A 6,000-nucleotide genomic window follows, 5' to 3' on the forward strand; every position below is an offset into this window, starting at 1 on the left:
ACTAGTATTACGCAACAGTTTACCTGTCTCCTTTACTAACATCAGTGTATTAAAATGTCATCATTCTTGGAGTTGAGTTATCATTTTACCTAATCATTTTCTTACAAGTGCCAGCTGTTGGCATTTGGCGTTGTATAGACATCCACCTCAAACCAAGACGCTCTCTCAAACAACAACGTCTGACTTCATTAAACAAGGATCAGTGCTATCTGGGTTCCTTGGGACCTCCTTATCCTAAACCCTTACCCTAAACATAACCCTTACCATACCATTTTATATTTCAACTTCAATGGGGTAGGGACCTCCCAAGGATCCCGGCTAGCACGGACCATTAAATAAGTGACTGCCACGTGTAACGGCCAAAGTGTCCCCGTTTGCAATAGAACAGCGGCGTAATCATTAGTCAGAAACATTTTGCAATGGAAATGAGAGTTTCTATTTGACAAATTCATCTAGGTCCCTCCCCGTTTCGTTCCATTTGGTTCTGTTTGGTTCCTAGTGAACACACCACAGGAAAATGGGAGAGTGCTCTCGCTTTGCCTCCGTGCCAATATCAGCAAACACTGAGGCGTCGTGCTCATCTGAGGAAGCAGGTGAGAAAGCAGCCTTGGCAAATACAAAGACATTGGAGACGCGACGCTAAGCCAACCAGTCACACTCAGAATGTGGCTCAGGAGGACAAAGCTTCAAACGTGTATATTTTACACACCTTCTGCTCGCAGGAAGTCTTTACACACAGTGCTTATGCTCTTAGAAGGTATTTTCTTACTATCCACCACTATGTTATGTTTCACATCCGTACAGAACCACCTTTCTGTGCTCTGTCAGAGATGTGGAGTGATGGAGAGGCTGTGGTGTGGTGTAATATCTGATTTAACCTGAAGGTCTGCTATAGGTAGTTTAAGACAGGAAAGGCACTACCTGAACACTGGCCTATCTGTAAAGGGAAATACATGTTCAGTGAAAAGAGCAGGTCATCTCATTCTGTCCAAAACCTGGCAATGTTTTGAACCTGATCTTAGGTAAAAAGACAGTACTGTCAACACATTTGACGTACATCTGTGTCTGTGCCTCTTTTATGTCATAGAGATGGACAGGCTAGCAATATTCCATCATGCTGTCCCCCACTAGACGGAGGGTCAACGGTGTCCTCCATAAAATGGAGAAAACAGATCATCATAAAAAGCCTGCCAGCTAGATCAGGAAGAGGTTCAAAGAGAAGGTTGGAAATGTACACATAAAACGTCATGAGTGCTCTACGGGCTGCAGGAGCTGAGCCACAAACATTCTGGATCAGTTGAAAAATGTAGCACACAAACACACACACTTTCACAAACACGTGCATACCTGCACGCCCAAACACACACACACACACACACACACACACACACACACACAAATACAATGAATCATCATCTTACATCAACATCAAGCAACATGAACACAACTTTTGATTCCTCTCCGTCAGAACGTTCAACCATAACTAGCTTCTATTCATCTGACTGGATCCCGACATTGAAGACTCGGACAGACAAAGTCGACAATGGCAGACTCAGTATAAATCGGTACCGAGCACAATGGCGAGAGAAAAGAAAATCGATGTAATAGAGGAAAACAGTCTAAAAGCACCGCTCCTACAACGAGTGGACTCCGTGAGACGCAGTTTACTGCCACCTCTGTAACCCGCATAGCATGTCTGAGCAGCAGTGTTCTCTGAGATGCAGTTTGTCTCTGCACGTTATCAGCTTCCGTTTTACTTGGATTCAGATGCATCTGGGAGTTTGAGGTTGGAGACTTTGTGATATTGTCCCATTTTTTACTTAGGAAGTGAATGCAGGTAGGCCTACACACCAGAGCACAGCCAAACATCATTTCCTCGTGGTTTGTGGTTGATGGAGAATCCCATGTAGAACTAGAGAGGACAGTGTCGAAATTATTTAAAAGAGAACAATTTCTTATCCGTTTTTTTTTTGCACTAATTGTTGGATGGAGTTTGTAGCAAAAGTGTAGAAGCCTAGTCTAATTGTAAAAACACCAGTGTGTGTGTGGGTGTGTGTATTGGGGGTTTTGGCCTGGGGCTAGCAGTAAAGAACAACATCAAACAGGTAGCTATCAACAGTGAATAAGTCATAATCTCCACGCATCAAAAAGTTCAAAAACACAAGCTAAGTAGAAACATCTCAACTAGGCCAGCTGGGTGAAAACTGCACCTCTGGCTCTGAGGTGTCAGTCAATCCGTCTGCATTGGTGAGAGTTGATGATACACACACACACACACACACCAGCCTGTCATAGTACATACACACATGCACACACAGTTCTCCCCTCAAAATCATGGATGGATGAAGCATCTCTGAAGCAGACATGTCGGCAGCCCATAAAACAAACATGGGCAAAATGGAGGAGAGACTTGCTTGCTGCTCACGCACACTGCTGCATGTCACAGTTCTCTAATGAGAGGGCCTCCCTTTCCCCTCTTTGGAGAGCGCCGAGAGAGGTGCGAGGCGAACTGGGAATTAATTGTGAGGGGCGATGCTGGCAAGCGAGGAGCAGATCATTACCACACGCCTCCTACCGGAGCGCCGCGGGCAGAGCGCACAATTCCCATGATTCTACAGGAGGGATAGGATAGGGGGAGAGAGAGAGGGGGGGAGAAGGGGGAAGGGAAACAGAGAGAGAAATATACTGAACAAGAATATAAAAGCAACACACAACAATTTGAAAGGTTTTTCTGAGTTACAATTCATGTAAGGAAATCAGTCAATTGAAATAAAAAAATTAGGCCCTAATCTACGGATTTCAGATGACTGGGAATACAGATATGCGTTTGTTGGTCACAGATACCTTTAAGAAAAGGAAGGGGCGTGGATCAGCAAACCAGTCAGTATCAGCTGTGACCACCATTTGCCTCATGCAGCACGACACATCTCCTTCACATAGAGTTGATCAGGCTGTTGATTGTGGCCCGTGGAATGTTATCCCACTACTCTTCAGCGGCTGTGCGAAGTTGCTGGATATTTTGGAGGGAACTGGAATACACTGTCGTACACGTCGATCAAGAGCATCCCAAACATGCTCAATGGGTGAGTATGCAGGCCATGGAAGAACTGGGCCATTTTCAGCTTTGTGTACAGATCCTTGCGACATGGGGCCATGCATTATCATGCTGAAACATGAGGTGATGGCAGCGGATGTATGGCACTACAATGGGCCTCAGGATCTCGTCACAGTATCTCTGTGCATTCAAATTACCATCAATGAGATGCAATTATGTTCATTGTCCATAGCTTAAGCTTGTCCATACCATAACCCCACCGCAACCATTGGGCACTGTTCACAACGTTGACATCAGAAAACCACTTGCCCACACGATACCATACACGCTGTCTGACATCTGTCAGGTACAGTTGAAACCGGGATTCATCCGTGAAGAGCACACTGCGTGCCAGTGGCCATCGAAGGTGATCATTTGCCAACTGAAGTCGGTTACAACGCCGAACTGCAGTCAGGTGAAGACCCTGGTGAGGACGACAAAAAATGCAGATGAGCTTCCCTGAGACGTTTCTGACAGTTTGTTTTGTGCAGAAATGATTTGGTTGTGCAAACCCAGAGTTTCATCAGCTGTCATTAAACCCACAGTTTCATCAGCTGTCATTAAACCCACAGTTTCATCAGCTGTCCGAGTGGCTGGTCTCAGATGATCCCGCAGGTGAAGAAGCCGGATGTGGAGGTTCTGGGGGCGCGGTTACATGGGGTCTGCGGTTGTGAGGCCGGTTGGACGTACTGACAAATTCTCTAAAACAGCTTATGGTAGAGAAATTAAAATTAAATTCTCTGGCAACAGCTCTCATGGACATTCATGCAGTTAGCATGCATATTGCACACCCCCTCAAAACTTGAGACATCTGTGGCATTGTTTTGTGGGACAAAACTGCACATTTTAGAATCGCCTTCTATTGTAATTTTCCCAGCACAAGGTGCACCTTTATCATGATCATGCTGTTTAGTCAGCTTCTTGATATACCACACATGTCAGGTGGATGAGTTGTCTTGGCAAGGGAGTAATGCTCACTAACAGGGATTTAAACATATTTGTGCACATCACTTGAGAGAAATATGCTTTTTTTGTGCATATGGAACATTTCTGCGATATTTTATATCATCTCATGAAACATGGGACCAACACTACATGTTGCGTTTATATTTTTGTTCAGTGTAGATAGAGAGAGCGAGACGAGGAGGTAAGCTCTCTCCTCTATGTCAGGGTAAATGGATGCTAAACTTCTTCAATGTTGAAATGAAGAAGTGAATAGTTAAACCATTATACTCTCCTTTGGACATGGAGAGAAGGTCCTAGAGATACAGTATAAGACATGAGGACACCCTGTCATTATACTCTCCTTTGGACATGGAGGGAAGGTCCTGGTGGTCGTGTATTAGTGGTTCTGGGCTGCTTATGAAACTACAGGAACAGACTATTAGATGACGGTGGATATGAGGCTGGATATTGGATTTGAACACTGTAATGGAGATGTAATACGCTATTAAGGAACACACACCCACACATTTTTCCTGCGTGGTTGAGTTTCATGGACGACCCTTAAAAAGCCTCTCAGTACATGACATCAGGTTGAATACATTGGACACATTGCCCTCTGGTGGCGTTTTGACACATTACTAATTCCTACACAACAGGATTAGGGAGCAGTTCCTATTCCTTGTGTAACTGCAAAAAGCACTCAACTCTATTCCCAACTAATGGAAATGCAATTGACTCATACAATGCAGCATGTTGTTACTAGTGTAATACCAGTGTTACTATATACAGCATGTTGTTACCAGTGTAATACCAGTGTTACTACATACAGACTACATACAGCATGTTGTTACTAGTGTAATACCAGTGTTACTACATACAGCATGTTGTTACTAGTGTAATACCAGTGTTACTACATACAGCATGTTGTTACTAGTGTAATACCAGTGTTACTACATACAGCATGTTGTTACTAGTGTACTACCAGTGTTACTACATACAGCATGTTGTTACTAGTGTAATACCAGTGTTACTACATACAGCATGTTTTTACTAGTGTAATACCAGTGTTACTACATACAGCATGTTGTTACTAGTGTAATACCAGTGTTACTACATACCGACTACATACAGCATGTTGTTACTAGTGTAATACCAGTGTTACTACATACAGCATGTTGTTACTAGTGTAATACCAGTGTTACTACATACAGCATGTTGTTACTAGTGTAATACCAGTGTTACTACATACAGCATGTTGTTACTAGTGTAATACCAGTGTTACTACATACAGCATGTTGTTACTAGTGTAATACCAGTGTTACTACATACAGCATGTTGTTACTAGTGTAATACCAGTGTTACTACATACAGCATGTTGTTACTAGTGTAATACCAGTGTTACTACATACAGCATGTTGTTACTAGTGTAATACCAGTGTTACTACATACAGCATGTTGTTACTAGTGTAATACCAGTGTTACTACATACAGCATGTTGTTACTAGTGTAATACCAGTGTTACTACATACCGCATGTTGTTACTAGTGTAATACCAGTGTTACTACATATGGACTACATACAGCATGTTGTTACTAGTGTAATACCAGTGTTAGTACATACAGCATGTTGTTACTAGTGTAATACCAGTGTTACTACATACCGACTACATACAGCATGTTGTTACTAGTGTAATACCAGTGTTACTACATACAGCATGTTGTTACTAGTGTAATACCAGTGTTACTACATACAGCATGTTGTTACTAGTGTAATACCAGTGTTAGTACATACAGCATGTTGTTACTAGTGTAATACCAGTGTTACTACATACAGCATGTTGTTACTAGTGTAATACCAGTGTTAGTACATACAGCATGTTGTTACTAGTGTAATACCAGTGTTACTACATACAGCATGTTGTTACTAGTGTAATACCAGTGTTACTACATACAGCATGTTGT

This window comes from Oncorhynchus nerka, unplaced genomic scaffold (assembly GCF_034236695.1).
Source record: "Oncorhynchus nerka isolate Pitt River unplaced genomic scaffold, Oner_Uvic_2.0 unplaced_scaffold_876, whole genome shotgun sequence".
Taxonomy (NCBI): domain Eukaryota; kingdom Metazoa; phylum Chordata; class Actinopteri; order Salmoniformes; family Salmonidae; genus Oncorhynchus; species Oncorhynchus nerka.